Raw genomic sequence first — 20,426 nt, forward strand, 5'->3', positions numbered from 1 at the left:
TCTATGTACAGGAAGTGGGGGTGTCTCTACAGGAAGTGAGGCGGGACTATGTCTATGTACAGGAAGTGGGGGCGAGTCTATGTCTCTGTACAAGAGGGGCGGGACTATGTCTCTGTACAGGAAGTGGGGCAGGTCTATGTCTATGTACAGGAAGTGGGGGTGTCTGTACAGGAAGTGGGGCGGGACTATGTCTATGTACAAGAAGTGGGGGTGTCTCTACAGGAAGTGTGGCAGGACTATGTCTATGTACAGAAAGTGGGGGTGTCTCTACAGGAAGTGAGGCGGGACTATGTCTATGTACAGGAAGTGGGGGCGAATCTATGTCTCTGTACAAGAAGAGGGGTGGGACTATGTCTCAGTACAGGAAGTGGGGCAGGCCTATGTCTATGTACAGGAAGTGGAGGTGTCTCTACAGGAAGTGGGGCGGGACTATGTCTATGTACAGGAAGTGGGGGTGTCTCTACAGGAAGTGGGGCGGGACTATGTCTATGTACAGGAAGTGGAGGCGAGTCTATGTCTCTATTCAGAAAGTGGGGAAGGTCTATGTCTCCGTACAAGGAGGGTGGGTCTATGTTTCTATACAGGAAGTTGGTCGGGACTATGTCTATGTACAGGAAGTGGGGGCAGGACTATGTGTCTGTACAGGAAGTGGGGGCAGGCTATGTCTCTGCAGAAAGTGGGGTCAGTCTATGTCTCTGTACAAGGAGAGGGATGGGTTTATGTCTCTGTTCAGAAAGTGGGGCAGGTCTATGTCTCTGTACAAGGAGGGTGGGTCTATGTTTCTATACAGGAAGTGGGGCAGGTCTATGTCTCTGTACAGGAAGTTGGTCGGGACTATGTCTATGTACAGGAGGTGGGGGTATGTCTTTGTACAGGAAGTGGGGCAGGACTATGTCTACAGCAACTGGCTGTGGGACTATGTCTCTACAGGAAGTGGGGCGGGACTATGTCTCTGTACAGGAAGTGGGGGCGGGTCTATGCCTCTGTACAGGAAGTGGGAACGAGCTTTATGTCTCTACAGGAAGTGGGGGCAGGTCTGTCTGTACAGGAAGTGGCGGGGGGTCTATGCCTCTGTACAGGAAGTGGGGGCCGGCTTTATGTCTCAACAGGAAGTGGGGGCAGGTCTGTCTGTAGAGGAAGTGGGGGCAGGTCTGTCTGTACAGGAAGTGGGGGCGGGTCTATTTCTCTGTACAGGAAGTCGGGGCAGGTCTATACCTATGTACAGAAAGTGGAGGAGGTTCTATGCCTGTGTATAGGAAGTGGGGTCTATGTTGCTTTATAGGAAGTGGGGGTGGGTCTGTTTCTGTAGAGGAAATGGGGACAGGTCTATGTCTCTGTACAGGAAGTTGGGTCTGACCTATGTTTCTGTACAGCAAGTGGAGGCAAGACTATGTCTGTGCAGGAAGTGGGGGTGGGTCTATTTCTTTATGCATGAACTTTGGGCGGATTTATTTCTTTATACATGAAGTGAGGGCGGGCCTATGTATCTGTGCAGGAAGTGGCGGTGGGTCTTTCACGCTATGGAAGGTGGGGGTGTTTTTCCTTTTATGGAAAGTGGCGGTTGGTCTTTGATGTTCACAGCAGGAAGTGGGGGATCAGGTGTTTATGGTAGATGGGTGAGAGTCATTGTCTGTGCTTCTTTTTCGCCACATACAAGTATAACTGCATTTCAGCACAGGGCAGGCAAACCATGGAACAATGGCAGAAGCAATGCATGATGGGAAGTTCTTGCACCTATAGTGCTGGAAGGATGCTGATGAAGGGGAACCTCACACTTAAAAAGTGTATGGCAAGTTGCAGAGCAGGAGAATCAGGGCGGTTCCTAGACATATCACTGTAAGTGCCCCACAAGCGCACGATGAGGGCACAAGGCTAGGACCAGGCTCCTCTACAGGCTGTGTGAGGACAGTTGCCCTCTGCTCATTTATCTGTCCAATCACACCAGATGACATTTCAGCCCTTTCTCGGCCGCTTGCCTCATGTTATGGAAAACAGGAGTGAAATGGGAGTTTGTTCTTGGAGATACGTGGACGATTCCATGCCGGGTGGACGATGCCCGCTTCCACGTCCCGTCCAATGTCTTCAGCTGTTGGGAGGTTGCAGCTGAAGCCTCATCTGACCGCGGACATGTAGCAGAGATTATTGAGGACAATGTGGCAGCAGGTTCCTTCATCAATGGCGATTCATGGCCTCCTGCCACCAGTTGTAACAAGACTGTGTGACAACCAGGTCTGGTGTAGAACGGGCGGACATGCTGGAAATGTCAGATGCTGCCATCACCCCACAACAAGCCGCAAACACATCCTGCATCAGCGTCCGCTGGGAGAGGTGCACAGGGCTGGCGGAGACAGCAATTGACAACTTTACAATGCTGCTGGTTTAGGGATGAAATGTCCTGATCCGATGGGTCGATGCACACCTATGAGGGTGTTTTATCCATAAGAGTGCCCCTTACTGGTTCTGGGGACCTTCACACTCAGAGGAAGGCAGACCCTCCTCTCCACCCACACTAATAAGCTGTGAGACCATTGGTCAATGTTGCCATAGAAAATGCTTCAGTTATAGGTTAATAGAAAACAAAAAAGGTGAAAACTGCTGCTGAGATTTATGAGCAGTGACATTGGCAGCAAACGATGCGACCGGCACCGAGATTCTGGGGAACCCAGCAGTCACCTTACATAAAGGCAGAAAGTCAGGAGGCGACATCCGATTCACTGCCAGGAGCATGCAGCATAGATGAAGCTGCCCCTACGAAGTGTACACCTGGCCGCACAGTGCCATATTGGTGGAGACCGCTGGCACCCCGCAGGGCAACCTCAGGGAACCAGTCTGATCATTGCACTGATATATGGAGGTAAAATGGTGACCACCCGATAGCTGCAGGGCGAGGCGAATCGTGTGGGACGTTACCGGTGTCACTGACACTTCACATCTCTGATGGCGAGAGACGGGTCACCCGGTCCTGAGACACATCTAACACCTACACAGATCCGGAATTATGGCCGGTTGTTCTCCCTTTTACTCATTATTAGCGTTTCTTGCAGAACTTACATAAACTCCATTATTTCATGGGACTTCAGTCCTTTTCCCATGATCGGAGCTGGTTCAGGCACCAGGATAATGAATCCTCTATGTCAGTAAGTGGAAGATGAGAGGCCGCAGCATTGATTCCTCACGGTCGTATTAATATCTGTTCCTGGGAACAGGCGGCAGTTTTTTACTTTATGAGTTTGGACTGATAGGGTGATGAATGGCGGGGAGTGGCCGCACGTAAGCTCCATGTTCTGCTGTCCACCGTTCTCAGTGTTGTCACAATCAGTTGTATAATGAGCTCCGAATTCCCAGTGATTGCCTCCAGTATAGTGTTACCCCAGTGTCACGTTCCATCAGATTGGAAACACATGTCAGTGCCGGGATCCTGGTGCCGGAAGTGTTGTTCTCCTTCTCCAAATTGTGCAGAATCATATGAGAAATATCAACTAAATGTAGACTCCTCATCTACACTGGTGACATGTGCTGAGGGAATGCTAGACAAGGCCGAGGGATTGCCACACATGGCTAAGGGATAGCTACAGTGGGAAAAAAAGTATTTAGTCAGTGACCAATTGTGCAAGTTCTCCCACTTAAAAAGATGAGAGGCCTGTAACAGACATCACAGGTAGACCCACAACTATGAGAGTCAAAATGAGAAAACAAATCCAGAAAATCACCTTGTCTGATTTTGCAGATTATGGTGGAAAATAAATATTTTATTTGGTCACCTACAAATACGCAAGATTTCTGGCTCTCACAGACCTGTAACTTCTCCTTTAAGAGGCTCCTCTGTCCTCCACTCATTACCTATAGTAATGGCGCCTGTTTGAACTTATTATCAGTATAAAAGACACCTGTCCACGTCCACAACTTCAGTCACACTCCAAACTCCACTATGGTGAAGACCAAAGAGCTGTCGAAGGACACCAGAAACAAAATTGTAGCCCTGCACCAGGCTGGGAAGACTGAATCTGCAATAGGCAAGCAGCTTGGTGTGATGAAATCAACTGTGGGAGCAATAATAAGAAAATGGAAGACATGCAAGACCACTGATAATTTCCCTCGATCTGAGGCTCCATGCAAGATCTCACCCCATGGGCTCAAAATGATCACAAGAACGGTGAGCAACAGTCCAAGAACCAGACGTGGGGACCTAGTGAATGACCTGCATAGAGCTGGGACCACCGTAACAAAGGCTACCATCAGTATCACGCTACGCTGCCAGGGACTCATATCCCGCAGTGCAAAACGTGTCTCCCTGCTTAACCCCTTCGCGCCATGCGCCGTACTAGTACTGCGCTGCCGGCACTGCATTAGTGCCAGCAGCAGTACTAGTACGGCGCATCGATCACCGCGGTCTCGCGCTGAGCGCCGCGGTGATCGGGTGCGGGTGTCAGCTGTATATGACAGCTGACACCCCGCAGCAATGCCCACGATCGGCGCTATCGCCGATCGCGGGCATTTAACCCCTCTGATGCCGCTGTCAGTAGTGACAGCGGCATAGAGGAGGATCGCGCAGGGACGGGGGCTCCCTGCGCTCTCCCACCGGAGCAACGCAATGAGATCGCGTTGCTCCGGTGACCCGGAAGGAGTCCCCGGATCCAAGATGGCCGCCGGACTCCTTCCGGGTCATGAAGTGACCTGGCTAGCCGGCGCCTGCTGAGAGCAGGCGCTGGAGAGCCAGCTAAGCTGCCTGTCAGATCGTTGATCTGACAGTGTGCTATGCACAGTGTCAGATCAACGATCTGATCTAATACAGAGATGTCCCACCCTGGGACAATGTTAGAAAGTAAAAAAAAAAAAAAATAGAATGTGTAAAAAAAAATAAAAAAAAATCCCCAAATAAAAAAAAAAAAAACATTTCCCAATATATCCATTTATTTATGTAAAAAAAAAAAAAAACAATAAATGTACACATATTTGGTATCGCCGCGTCCGTAACGACCCGCTCTATAAAACTATCCCACTAGTTAACCCCTTCAGTGAACACCGCAAAAAAAAAAAAAAAAAAACAAGGCAAAAAACAACGCTTTATTATCTTACAGGCGAACAAAAAGTGGAATAACACGCGATCAAAACGACGGATATAAATAACCATGGTACCGCTGAAAACGTCATCTTGTCCCGCAAAAAAAAAGCCGCCATACAGCATCATCAGCAGAAAAATAAAAAAGTTATAGCTCTCAGAATAATGCGATGCAAAAAACAATTATTTTTTTATATAAAATAGTTTTTATTGTGTAAAAGCGCCAAAACATAAAAAAAATTACATAAATGAGGTATCGCTGTAATCATACTGACCCGAAGAATAAAACTGCTTTATCCATTTTACCACACGTGGAACGGTATAAACGCCCCCCCTAAAAGAAATTCAGGAATTGCTGGTTTTTGTTCATTCCGCCTCCCAAAAATCGGAATAAAAAGCGATCAAAAAATGTCATCTGCCTGAAAATGTTACCAATAAAAACGTCAACTCATCCCGCAAAAAACAAGATCTCACATGACTCTGTGGGCCAAAATATGGATAAATTATAGCTCTCAAAATGTGGTGATGCAAAAACTATTTTTTGCAATAAAAAGCGTCTTTTAGTGTGTGACGGCTGCCAATCATAAAAATCCGCCAAAAAAACGCTATAAAAGTAAATCAAACCCCCCTTCATCACCCCCTTAGTTAGGGAAAAATAATAAAATGTAAAAAAATGTATTTATTTCCATTTTCCCATTAGTGCTAGGGTTAGTGCTAGGGTTAGTGCTAGGGTTAGGGCTAGGGTTAGGGCTAGGGTTAGGGTTGGGGTTAGGGTTTCAGTTATAATTGGGGGTTTCCACTGTTTAGGCACATCAGGGGCTCTCCAAACGCGACATGGCGTCCGATCTCAATTCCAGCCAATTCTGCTTTGAAAAAGTAAAACAGGGCTCCTTCCCTTCCGAGTTCTCCTGTGTGCCCAAACAGTGGTTCCCCCCAACATATGGGGTATCAGCGTTCTCAGGACAAGTTGGACAACAACTTTTGGGGTCCAATTTGTCCTGTTACCCTTGGGAAAATAAAAACATAGGGGATAAAATATCATTTTCGTGGAAAAAAAAAATATTTTTTATTTTCACGGCTCTGCGTTATAAACTGTAGTGAAACACTTGTTGGTTCGAAGCTCTCACAACACATCTAGATAAGTTCCTTTGGGGGTCTAGTTTCCAATATGGGGTCACTTGTGGGGGGTTTCTACTGTTTAGGTACATCAGGGGCTCTGCAAATGCAACATGACGCCTGCAGACCATTCTATCTAAGTCTGCATTTCAAATGGCGCTCCTTCCCTTTCGAGCTCTGCCGTGCACCCAAACAGTGGTTCCCCCCAACATATGGGGTATCAGCGTTCTCAGGACAAGTTGGACAACAACTTTTGGGGTCCAATTTGTCCTGTTACCCTTGGGAAAATAAAAACATAGGGGATAAAATATCATTTTCGTGGAAAAAAAAATATTTTTTATTTTCACGGCTCTGCGTTATAAACTGTAGTGAAGCACTTGTTGGTTCAAAGCTCTCACAACACATCTAGATAAGTTCCTTGGGGGGTCTAGTTTCCAATATGGGGTTACTTGTGGTGGGTTTCTACTGTTTAGGTACATCAGGGGCTCTGCAAATGCAACATGACACCTGCAGTCCATTCCATCTAAGTCTGCATTTCAAACGGTGCTCCTTCCCTTCCGAGCTCTGCCATGCACTCAAACGGTGGTTCCCCCCCACATGTGGGGTATCATCGTACTCAGGACAAATTGGACAATAACATTTGTGGTCCAATTTCTCCTGTTACCCTTGGGAAAAAAAAAATTGCGGGCTAAAACATCATTTTGTGGAAAGAAAAAATGATTTTTTAATTTTCACAATGCTACATTCTAAACTTTAGTGAAACAATTGGGGGTTAAAAGTGCTCACCACACATCTAGATAAGTTCATTAGGGGGTCTTCTTTCCAAAATGGGGTCACTTGTGGGGGGTTTCCACTGTTAAGGCACGTCAGGGGCTCTCCAAATGCGACATGGCGTCCGATCTCAATTCCAGCCAATTTTGCATTGAAAAGTCAAATGGCACTCCTTCCCTTCCGAGCTCTGCCATGCGCTCAAACAGTGGTTTATCCCCATATATGAAGTATCGACGTACTCAGGACAAATTGCACAACAACTTTTGGGGTACAATTTATCCTTTTACCCTTGGGAAAATAAAAAATTTGGGGCAAAAAGATCATTTTTTGTGAAAATTAATAAAAAATTTTGTTTTACGGCTCTACATTATAAACTTCTGTGAAGCACTTGGAGGTTCAAAGTGCTCACCACACATCTAGATTAGTTCCTTAGGGGGTCTACTTTCCAAAATGGTGTCACCTGTGGGGGTTTCCACTGTTTAGGCACATCAGGGGCTCTCCAATCGTGACATGGGCTCCGATCTCAATTCCAGCAAATCTTGCATTGAAAAGTCAAATGGCGCTCCTTCCCTTCCGAGCTCTGCCATGTGCCCAAACAGTGGTTTACCCCCACATATGGGGTATCGGCGTACTCAGGACAAATTGTACAACGACTTTTGTGGTCCAATTTCTCCTGTTACCCTTGGTAAAATGAAACAAATTGGACCTGAAGTAAAAATTTTGTGAAAAAAAAGTTAAATGTTCAATTTTTTTAAACATTCAAAAAATTCCTGTGAAGCACCTGAAGGGTTAATAAACTTTTTGAATGTGGTTTTGAGTACCTTGAGGGGTGCAGTTTTTAGAATGGTGTCACTTTTGGGCATTTTCTGTCATATAGACCCCTCAAAGTCACTTCAAGTGTGAGGTGGTCCGTAAAAAAATGGTTTTGCAAATTTTGTTGCAAAAATGAGAAATCGCTGGTCAACTTTTAACCCTTATAACGTCCTAACAAAAAAAAATTATGTTTCCAAAATTGTGCTGATGTAAAGCAGACATGTGGGAAATGTTGTTTATTAACTATATTATGTGATATAACTCTCTAATTTAAGGGCATAAAAACTAAGAGTTTGAAAATTGCTAAATTTTCATAATTTCCGACAAATTTTTGTTTTTTTCACAAATAAATGCAAGTCATATCGAAGAAGTTTTACCACTATCATGAAGTACAATATGTCACGAGAAAACAATGTCAGAATCACCAGGATCCGTTGAAGCGTTTCAGAGTTATAACCTCATAAAGTGACAGTGGTCAGAATTGTAAAAATTGGCCCTGTCACTTAGGTGAAAACAGGCTTTGGGGTGAAGGGGTTAAGCCAGTACATGTCGGGGCCCGTCTGAAGTTTGCTAGAGAGGATTTGGATTATCCAGAAGAGTATTGGGAGAATGTCATATGGCCTGATGAAACCAAAGTAGAACTGTTTGGTAGAAACAAAACTCGTCGTGTTTGGAGGAGAAAGAATGCTGAGTTGCATCCAAAGAACACCATACCTACTGTAAAGCATGGGGGTGGTAACATCATGCTTTGGGGCTGTTTCTCTGCAAAGGAACCAGAACGACTGATCCGGGTACATGAAAGAATGAATGGGGTCATATATTGTGAGATTTTGAGTGCAAATCTCCTTCCATCAGCAAGGGCATTGAAGATGAAACGTGGCTGGGTCTTTCAGCATGATAATGATCCAAAGCACACCGCCAGGGCAACGAAGGAGTGGCTTTGTAAGAAGAATATGAAAGTCCTGGAGTGACCTAGCCAGTCTCCAGATCTCAACCCCATAGAAAACCTTTGGAGGGAGATGAAAGTCTGTGTTGCCCAGCGAAAGACCCAAATCATCACTGCTCTAGAGGAGATCTGCATGGGGGAATGGGCCAACATACCAACAACAGTGTGTGCCAACCTTGTGAAGACTTACAGAGAACGTTTGACCTGTCATTGCCAACAAAGGCTATATAACAAAATATGGAGATGAACTTTTGTTAATGACCAAATACTTATTTTCCACCATAGTTTGCAAAATAAATCTTGCCAAATCAGACGCGGTGATTTTCTGGATTTTTTTTCTCATTTTGTCTCTCGTAGTTGTGGTCTACCTATGATGTCCATTACAGGCCTCGCTCTTTTAAGTGGGAGAACCTGCACAATTAGTGGCTCACTAAATACTTTTTTCCCCACTGTACATATGGCTAACGTACAGCCACACACAGCCAATGGATAGCCACACACAGCAGGACAGCTACATATAGCTGATGGATAGCCACACAAGGCCGAGGGATAGTCACATCCTCCAAGATGCACTTGAGCTCTTCTTAAAAGTTTGGAAGCAGATTGTGGTCCAATTTTTTGTAAAGTTTATGATCTTTTAGGATTGTTATGCACATTTCCTTGTATTTGTGAGTATCCAGAATGGCGTGTTTCCATCATTTATCCAGTTGTTTGATAACGATGTTAATATCAGATATAAAGGATTTTTATGGCGGAAAGGGTGTTAGGATCTAAATTTTTTTGCCAATACAAGTCAAAATTTTGTTTTCATGATTTTCAAGTCTTTCTGTTGCTAATTCAATGAAGAGATCAATATGGAAAGTATCACCTGGGGGTGGACACTTAATTGTCTTTTTTCTTAAGGTGAGTGAAAGGACCTTTCCCTTCTTGTTGTTGACCATCTCTAGACAGTTGGTTTAAAGTAGAAAAGGTGGCAAGGTCTTCCTCCTCAATATCAAATTCATCACCTTGTTGTGTATCTCGATTCTTATAGAATTTGTTCCATTTTAGTTTCGTGCATACAAATTAAAATCTCTGATCCAGTCAAAAGTGTTAAAGTGCGTGGTTGGGACAAAGGAGAGGCCTGTTGATAGTAGTGGCGAGACAATAAGATAATAATATTGTTAAGAAGGGATTGCAAATCACCAAGCTCTTGGTGTGTCTGGTTTGCATCTTGTATTCTGTCCGGACCAAGTGTTCTTGCTCTAAAAACTGTTTTTAATAAAGCTTTGTTGGGTTCTTGATATTGTCCCCAGTTTAGTGGCCTATAAGGCCCTCTCGTTGGGAAAAAAAAATATTTGGCCTCTGATGAAGAGAAATAGAAGCCCCTCCTTCACTCTCTGATAAATCTCCCCCAGATGATGATATTTCTGATTGCATCTCCCTAGACGGATTAATGAAATTATAAACTATTTTGTTTCGAAAGTGACATTAGTGAACACCGGTATTTCCCGGTTGTGGGTGACACTTGAGAATGGCAGTTTTTCCCAGTGTGACTACACAGCATTTCTTCTTAATTATGCCAGACGTATATTGAGTAGGCCCAGAATCATAAAATGTTGTCTGAAGTATTGACCCTTCTTGTAGGACGAATATTTACCTCTAATATTATCTCCTACAGTTTATTTTCTGTTATCTTTGCAAAACAGTAAGGCATGGCAACTGAACAATAATGTTTGATGATATGACCTCTGACCTCTGGATGCTGGTTGAAGGCCAGCTGTGAACTATATAAAGAGACTTTTTCGTCTGGTCGGGGTGACTCTTCAGGATCTCAGCTTAGGGTACTAAGGGCTTGGCTGGAAAGACACAGGATTGCTTCATTGATCAACACTGAAACCCCAGAGACATTTTAAAGTATCCAGGTTGGGGCAATCGGGTCACCTGGCCACATACGTCACTGCTCTCGGCTAGCTTCCTAAGGTTGTCATTACCTCCTCACTGTGGGGGCCCGCCAAAAACGGGGAGCCACTGGTGAGGGTATTCAGCCCTGGAAACAGTGTTAATCCTTGTGAGTCAGCAGAAGGGTGACACTCTGTAATCTGCACCATCTTGGGTATTTGCTGGGACTGTTTTATATGCTATTGTATGTTGGTGGTTCAATAAATCATTGCCATACTGTTTTACCAGCACCCTGTGTTGTCTGAGTAGTGTTCTGCCCACGGGAAGAGAGAGCAGGCGATCAGTGGTATGAGCCCTGGTCCATTCAGTCTTTTTAAAGACAGCCGGGCCAGCGGACAAGAGAACCCACTGACCCTGTGTCTCCACATCCAGTTGTTGGTGACACAAGAGAATGGCGAGTATCTGGTTATTCTTAATTACAGGAAATGGAGGTCAGGACGTGAAGCCACAGCCTGTGTCACTGCGGTAGGCTGTGGAGCCGTCAGTCTGTGTCATTACAGTGGACTGTGGGCCCGTCGTGCTATGTCGCTTTGGAAGGCCATCAAACCTTGTCACTGTGGTGGGCCGTGGGACCGTCAGGCCGTGTCACTGCAGTGGGCAATCAGGCTGTGTCACTGTGATAGGCTGCGGAGCCGTCAGGCCGTGTCACTATGGTGGGCTATAGGGCAACCCTGACTGCAGAACAAGCCCCTTCCTTCTAATCCCCAGCATGTGACTAATCTCCTGGAGCTCCGGATCCTCAGGAGCTATCGGATCCCAGGGGCTCGCATACAAAGCACAAGCATAATATAATTGTGCTTACATTCAGACTGATATCTGTGCAAGTCTAAACCAAACTGGCTGTCCAGACCAGTCCAGAGCGGATGAAACTTAAACCTGGCCGTGCACACCACTCCAGCGCGGATGAAACCTAAACCTGGCCATCTACACCAGTCCACCAAAACAAGCCCCTTCCTTCTAATCCCCAGCATGTGACTAATCTCCTGAAGCTCCAGATCCTCAGGAGCTATCGGGCCCCAGGGGCTCATGTATAAAACACAAGCATAATATAATCATTCTTACATTCAGACTGTGCAACCCTAAACCAACCCGGCTGTCTACACACACGTCCAAAGCGAATGAAACCTAAAGCCAGCCGTCCACACCAGTCGAGAGTGGATGAAAGTTAAACCAACCTGGCAGTCCACACCAGGCCAGAGCAGATGAAATCTAAACCAATTCAGGCCGTCCACACCAGGACAGAGCGGATGAAACCTAAACCCCACCGTCCACACCATGCCAGAGCAGATGAAACCTAAACCCGGCCGTTCACACCAGGCCAGAGCGGATGAAACCTAAGCCTGGCCGTCCACACCAGGCCAGAGTGGATGAAACCTAAACCTGGCCATCCACACCAGGCAGGGCAGATAAAACCTAAACCAACCTGGCCGTCCACATCAGGCCAGAGCGTATGAAATCTAAACCCAGCCATCCACACCAGTCCATAGCAGATGAAAGTTAAACAAACCTGGCAGTCAACACCAGACCAGAGCAGAGGAAACCTAAACCCGGCCGTCCACACAAGGCCAGAGCAGATGAAACCTAAACTGGCCATTCACCCCAGGCCAGAGCGGATGATACCTACACCTGGCCATCCACACCAGGCCAAAAAGGATGAAACCTAAACCAACCTAGCCGTCCACACTAGTCCAGAGCGGATGAAACCTAAACCCATCTGTCCACACCAGTCCAGAGAGGATGAAACTTAAACCAACCCGGCAGTCCACACCAGGCCAGAGCACATAAAATCTAAACCAACCCGGGCCGTCCACACCAGGCCAGAGCGGATGAAACCTAAACCCAGCCGTCCACACCAGTCCAGAGCAGATGAAAGTTAAACTAATCCGGCAGTCCACACCAGACCAGAGTGGAGGAAACCTAAAGCCAGCCGTCTACACCAGTCGAGAGAGGATGAAAGTTAAGACCAACCTGGGAGTCCACACCAGGCCAGAGCAGATGAAATCTAAACCAACCCAGGCCATCCACACCAGACCAGAGCGGATGAAACCTAAACCCGGCTGTCCGCACCAGGCCAGAGTGGATGAAATCTAAATGGGTCGTCCACACCAGGCCAAAGCAGATGAAACCTAAACCAACCCGGCCGTCCACACCAGTCCAGAGCGGATGAAACCTAAACCCATGTGTCCACCCCAGTCCAGTGCGGATGAAATCTAAACCCAGCAGTCCTCACCAGTCCAGAGCAGATGAAACCTAAACCAACCCAGCCATGCACACCAGGCCAGAGCGGATGAAACCTAAACCCGGCCGTCCACATCAGGCCAGAGTGGATGAAACCTAAACCTGGCCATCCACACCAGGCCAGAGCAGATAAAACCTAAACCCAGCCATGCACACCAGGCCAGAGCGGATAAAACCTAAACCTGGCTGTCCACATCAGGCCAGACCGGATGAAACCTAAACCCGGCCAATCACACCAGGCCAGAGTGGATGAAACCTAAACCTGGCCATCCACACCAGGCCAGAGCAGATTAAACCTAAACCTGGCCATCCACACCAGGCCAGAGCAGATGAAACCTAAACCAACCTGGCCGTCCACACGAGGCCAGAGCGGATGAAACCTAAACCCGGCCGTCCACATCAGGCCAGAGTGGATGAAACCTAAACCTGGCCATCCACACCAGGCCAGAGCAGATAAAACCTAAACCCAGCCATGCACACCAGGCCAGAGCGGATAAAACCTAAACCTGGCTGTCCACATCAGGCCAGACCGGATGAAACCTAAACCCGGCCAATCACACCAGGCCAGAGTGGATGAAACCTAAACCTGGCCATCCACACCAGGCCAGAGCAGATTAAACCTAAACCTGGCCATCCACACCAGGCCAGAGCAGATGAAACCTAAACCAACCTGGCCGTCCACACGAGGCCAGAGCGGATGAAACCTAAACCCGGCCGTCCCCACCAGGCCAGAGAGCATGAAACCTAAACCAACTCAGCAGTCCACACAAGGCCAGAGCGGATGAAACCTAAACCCGGCTGTCCACATCAGGCCAGAGTGGATGAAACCTAAACCTGGCCATCCACACCAGGCCAGAGCAGATGAAACCTAAACCCAGCCATGCACACCAGGCCAGAGCGGATAAAACCTAAACCCAGCCATGCACACCAGGCCAGAGCGGATAAAACCTAAACCCAGCCATGCACACCAGGCCAAAAAGGATGAAACCTAAACCAATCCAGCCGTCCACACCAGTCCAGAGAGGATGAAACTTAAATCAACCCGGCAGTCCACACGAGGCCAGAGCACATGAAATCTAAACCAACCCGGGCAGTCCACACCAGGCCAGAGTGGATGAAACCTAAACCCAGCCGTCCACACCAGTCCAGAGCAGATGAAAGTTAAACCAACCCGGCAGTCCACACCAGACCAGAGTGGAGGAAACCTAAAGCCAGCTGTCTACACCAGTCGAGAGAGGATGAAAGTTAGACCAACCTGGCAGTCCACACCAGGCCAGAGTAGATGAAATCTAAACCAACCCTGGCCATTCACACCAGGCCAGAGCGGATGAAACCTAAACCCGGCTGTCCGTACCAGGTCAGAGCGGATGAAATCTAAATGGGTCGTCCACACCAGGCCAAAGCGGATGAAACCTAAACCAACTCGGCCGTCCACACCAGTCCAGAGCGGATGAAACCTAAACCCATCTGTCCACACCAGTCCAGTTCGGATGAAATCTAAATCCAGCAGTCCTCACCAGACCAGAGCAGATGAAACCTAAACCAACCCAGCCATGCACACCAGGCCAGAGCGGAAAAAACCTAAACCCGGCCGTCCACATCAGGCCAGAGCGGATGAAACCTAAACTCGGCCGTCCACATCAGGCCAGAGTGGATGAAACCTAAACCTGGCCATCCACACCAGGCCAGAGCAGATGAAACCTAAACCCAGCCATGCACACCAGGCAGAGCGGATAAAACCTAAACCCAGCCATGCACACCAGGCAGAGCGGATAAAACCTAAACCTGGCCGTCCACATCAGGCCAGAGCGGATGAAACCTAAACCCGTCCGATCACACCAGGCCAGAGTGGATGAAACCTAAACCTGGCCATCCACTCCAGGCCAGAGCAGATGAAACCTAAACCTGGCCATCCACACCAGGCCAGAGCAGATGAAACCTAAACCTGGCCATCCACACCAGGCCAGAGCAGATGAAACCTTAACCAACCTGGCCGACCACACCAGGCCAGAGCGGATGAAACCTAAACCCGGCCGTCCCCGCCAGGCCAGAGAGGATGAAACCTAAACCAACTCAGCAGTCCACACAAGGCCAGAGAGGATGAAACCTAAACATGGCCATCCACACCAGGCCAGAGCAGATGAACCCTAACCCAGCCATGCACATCAGGCCAGAGCGGATAAAACCTAAACCCAGCCATGCACACCAGGCCAGAGCGGATAAAACCTAAACCCGGCTGTCCACATCAGGCCAGAGCGGATGAAACTTAAACCCGGGCGATCACATGAGGCCAGAGTGGATGAAACCTAAACCTGGCCATCCACACAAGGCCAGAGCAGATGAAACCTAAACCTGGCCATCCACACCAGACCAGAGCAGATGAAACCTAAACCAACTCAGCAGTCCACACAAGGCTAGAGTAGATGAAACCTAAACCTGGCGATCCACACCAGGCCAGAGCGGATGAAAACAACCCGGCTGTCCACACCAGGCCAGAGCGGATGAAACCTAGACCCGTCAAACTGCCCATCAGTCTAATGCCGATCAAGCCTAAAATGAACCCATGACATACACATTTGTTAGACCTAACACAAGTATAAGGGTTCCTCAGAATGAGGCACTTTTGCAATATTTAGAAAAAAAAATCTAAAAACGACAAATGAATAGTGTATGTGTAAAAAAAATCCCTCCTGACAGATAAGTGTAAGTAGAGGTGAGAGTCATGGACTTTGACGGGCAAGACTGGACATGATGGCGATATAACCACCTGGTCGAGGAGCTTCTTCCCTTGCTGTTTCCTCCATGCTTATTATAACTAGGAACGTTTCATTCACTGACAATAAGCAGAGAAGTTAGTAAAGTTTCTTGCTACATTCGGACTCCATGTTCCTGACCTCCAGAAGAATGGTATTAGACGTAGCCCTGATGTAGTGGAACCGGGAGAGCAGCCCTACATGTCTGCTTCCCAGGGGGCCATCATCCGGACACAACACAGAAGACTCCAGACAGAATCTTACATGGAACTGCACTTTAGTGCGAGACCACATGTGGCCGACCTCGGAGCTGAACCTCCGCACACTTGTGGTCGCCAGCAGCTACGCAATTGTGTTCCAACATCACGTGGCTATTGGCCACCATGACTGGACAGAGATTCAGCCTTATAAATCAGCCATACCGTGTGGGTCAGTGGCTTTGTGTGGTCAGCTGCTGCACGTGGGTCAGTGACTTTGTGTGAACAGCCGCACCGTGTTGGCCAGTGGCTCTGGCCAATCTCTGTGTAATCAAACGCTCCGTGTGGATCAGTAGCTCTGCATGAGTCAGATGCTCTGCATGAGTCAGATGCTCTGCATAGTTTCACTCCTAAGTCATCTTGCACTTCACTGACATGCGCAAAGCCGCCCTCCATCCGCTTTGTAGTCAGGTGCACTCAGCAGCCAATCATTAGCCATGTATAGCTCATTAGGTCGCTGGTTGCTATGGACATGGTTTATTATAATTTATTCCGTCCTGGAATCTGGTCTCATAATGATTATCTGATCCTGGGAAAGCTGGGTGACCCCAGTGTGATTGCCTCCCGGATCCCAATCATGGTGGTTTAACCCCTTACCTCACACTTATCCCTTCTGCTTGTCACCATAGTAACTAGGATGTCTAGTGATTGGCGTCCATTTAGACTCTGGTTACAGACATTACCACACATTGATGTGGCCTCGCAGGTCGCTATGGAAACAGATTGAAAAGAAGCATCCTGGCGTCTAGGAGACGGGCGCGGCCTCCACTGCGACGCTTAATTACAAAATCTTTTCAGAACGTCTTCACGAGTTTCCATCACAGCTCGGACTACACATACGTACGCGGTGACTTGGCCAGGCCACCATGGCCTCCTGCCTGAGCGCGACATTCACAGGCGAGAGGGGGTCAAGGTCACAAAGGGCACCGCTATGGATAATCCAGTCTTGGGAGGACGGCCCCGCGCTGGGGGCGAGAACAGACCCTACTGACACTGAGAATCAGAGCAGCCCGGCATAAGACAACGTCCAGAAACCAGGAGCCCAGAATAATGTGTGACACGCGGCCAGTCAGATCCAGGCAGTGTGGGGTGTGATGGATTCCGCGGTGACGCTTCCTGCTGTAGACATGTGAGGGCACCACCTTTACTAGATCTAGGCCTCTCCTGGCCAAGTTCTGGCATTTTCACTGCACCATCTGTATTGGGGATCTCCTCCCAGAAACTAGGTCAGGACAGCATGGGCTCTCAGGCATTCTGCGGGCTGTGAGCTGGGGTCTCACTACAGCCCATCAGACCCTCATACTGTCCTCACGGGATCAAGCTCCATCAGTGGTGGAGGACAGGAGAGGCTCCCAGGCATTCTGTGAGCTGGGGTCTCACTATAGCCTATCAGACCCTCATACTGTCCTCACGGGATCAAGCTCCATCAGTGGTGGAGGACAGGAGAGGCTCCCAGGCATTCTGTGAGCTGGGGTCTCACTATAGCCTATCAGACCCTCATACTGTCCTCACGGGATCAAGCTCCATCAGTGGTGGAGGACAGCAGAGGCTCCCGGGCATTCTGTGGGCTGTGGTCTCACTACAGCCTATCAGACCCTCATACTGTCCTCACGGGATCAAGCTCCATCAGTGGTGGAGGACAGGAGAGGCTCCCAGGCATTCTGTGAGCTGGGGTCTCACTATAGCCTATCAGACCCTCATACTGTCCTCAAGGGATCAAGCTCCATCAGTGGTGGAGGACAGCAGAGGCTCCCGGGCATTCTGCGGGCTGTGGTCTCACTACAGCCTATCAGACCCTCATACTGTACTCACGGGATCAAGCTCCATCAGTGGTGGAGGACAGGAGAGGCTCCCAGGCATTCTGTGAGCTGGGGTCTCACTATAGCCTATTAGACCCTCATACTGTCCTCAAGGGATCAAGCTCCATCAGTGGTGGAGGACAGCAGAGGCTCCCGGGCATTCTGCAGGCTGTGGTCTCACTACAGCCTATCAGACCCTCATACTGTACTCACGGGATCAAGCTCCATCAGTGGTGGAGGACAGGAGAGGCTCCCGGGCATTCTGCGGGCTGTGGTCTCACTACAGCCTATCAGACCCTCATACTGTACTCACGGGATCAAGCTCCATCAGTGGTGGAGGTCAGCAGAGGCTCCCAGGCATTCTGTGGGCTGTGGTCTCACTACAGCCTATCAGACCCTCATACTGTCCTCATGGGGTCAAGCTCCATCAGTGGTGGAGGACAGCGGGGGCTCCTGGGCATTCTGTGGGCTGTGAGCTGGGGTCTCACTACAGCCTATCAGACCCTCATAATGTTGAAATGTAGTAGCGTCTAAAAGAAGCAAATACATTTGACCATCGGAAGGGAGTGGAGTGTGCGCGGCGGCGGGCCTGGCATGCGTGCCATAGGTGCGCCATCACTGATATAGGGTGTCGGGGATGAATTTCGCTATTTGTCCCTTGTATTTTGTAAATGGTCCACAAACAATGAGTGATTCTATATCTAGCTTTGAAATTGCTCACTGTTGAGGCTCACCCCTAAAGTTCACCACTTTTTTAAAATTTTGTTGGCATTTTTGGTGAAACAGGTAATAATTCTAGTGGACGTGATCGTCAGAGCTTGTTATCTGACTCATTGGAAGTGGCGGGGGCGTAGGGGTCCGGTTACTTTGGTTTCTGATTAGTGATGAGCGAGTGTACTCGTTGCTCGGGTGGTCTTCGAGTATTTGTGACTGCTCGGAGATTTACTTTTTGTTGACACAGCTGCATGATTTACAGCTGCTAGCCAGCCTGAGTACATGTGGGGGTTGCCTGGTTGCTAGGGAATCCCCACATGTAATCAAGCTGGCTAGTAATAATAATAATAATTTTTATTTATATGGCGCCAACATATTCCGCAGCACTTTACAATAAGCGGGGACATGTACAGACAATAAATTCAGTACAAGTTAAGACAATTTAAACAGTGACATTAGGGGTGAGGTCCCCGCTCGCAAGCTTACAATCTACAGGGAAATGGGGGGACACAATAGGTGAAAAGTGCTCGTTATTTCAGGTCTGGCAATTATAATAAATAGGGATTCTCATATAAAGCTGCATGATCCGGTCATCAGCCGTGTGTTTAAGTGCAATAGTCAAGCATCAAGTGCAGTTATCGTGTGCATGGAGGGTGTGGAGACAGATGAATAGTAGGGGCAGATTCAGAGTAATATTTGGAAGGAGGGAACAGGACAAAGTTAGTTTACTGAGTAGTTGATGTGGTAGGCTTGTCTGAAGAGATGGGTTTTTAAAGCGCTCTTGAATAGGTCGGGGCTAGGTATCAGTCTGATCGTCTGGGGAAGTGCATTCCAGAGAGCTGGCGCAGCACGAGAGAAGTCTTGGAGACGGAGGTGCGAGGTTCGGATTACGGGGGATGTTAGTCTTAGGTCATTTGTAGAACGGAGGGCACGTGTAGGGCGATAGACGGAGATGAGAGAGGAGATATAAGGCGGTGCAGAACTGCGGAGAGCTTTGTGGGTGAGAGAGATGAGTTTATTCTGGACCCTGTAGCGAATGGGTAGCCAGTGTAATGACTGACACAAGATGGAGGCATCGGTGAAGCGGCTGGACAGAAATATGACCCTGGCTGCCGCATTCAAGATGGATAGAGAGGAGAAAGTTTGGTAAGAGGGAGACCGATCAGAAGAGAGTTGCAGTAGTCCAGACGGGAATGAATAAGAGCGACAGTAAGAGTCTTAGCAGTTTCAACGGTGAGAAAAGGTCGGATTATGGAGATGTTTTTAAGATGCAGGTGACAGGAGCGAGTGAGTGATCGGATATAGGGAGTAAAGGAAAGTTTGGTGTCGAATATGACCCCAACACAGCGGGCATGCTGCTGGGGAGTTATGGTTGAACCCTCCAGGGTAATTTCGATGTTGGGTAGAGTGAGGTTAGTAGAAGGGAGAAACACAAGTAGTTCAGTTTTGGAGAGATTTAGTTTCAGATAGAGGGAGGACATGATGTTGGAGACAGCGGACAGACAATCCTTGGTATTGTGAATTAGGGTAGGGGTGATGTCAGGGGAAGAAGTGTATAATTGGGTGTCGTCAGCATAGAGATGGTACTGGAACCCAAATCTGCTGATTATTTGTCCAATAGGGGCCTTGTAAAGAGAGAAGAGGAGGGGGCCCAGGACTGAGCCCTGTGGAACCCCAATAGTAAGGGGACGAGGAGAGGAAGAGGAGTCGGCAAAAGATACAGTGAAGGAGAGAGGTAGGAGGAGAACCAGGAGAGGGCTGTGTCCTTGAGGCCGATGGAGCAGAGCATAGTGAGGAGCAGCTGGTGATCCACAGTGTCAAATGCTGCGGAGAGATCCAGGAGAATCAGCAGAGAGCAATGACCTTTGGATTTCGCTGTTATTAGATCATTAGAGACTTTAGTGAGGGCAGTTTCAGTGGAGTGTAAAGAGCGGAAACCAGATTGTAAGGGGTCAAGAAGAGAGTTATCCGAGAGATAGCGGATTAGACGGGAGTGGACCAGGCGTTCCAGTAGCCGCA

Source organism: Ranitomeya imitator, chromosome 10 (genome assembly GCF_032444005.1).
Source record: "Ranitomeya imitator isolate aRanImi1 chromosome 10, aRanImi1.pri, whole genome shotgun sequence".
In the NCBI taxonomy this organism is placed as follows: domain Eukaryota; kingdom Metazoa; phylum Chordata; class Amphibia; order Anura; family Dendrobatidae; genus Ranitomeya; species Ranitomeya imitator.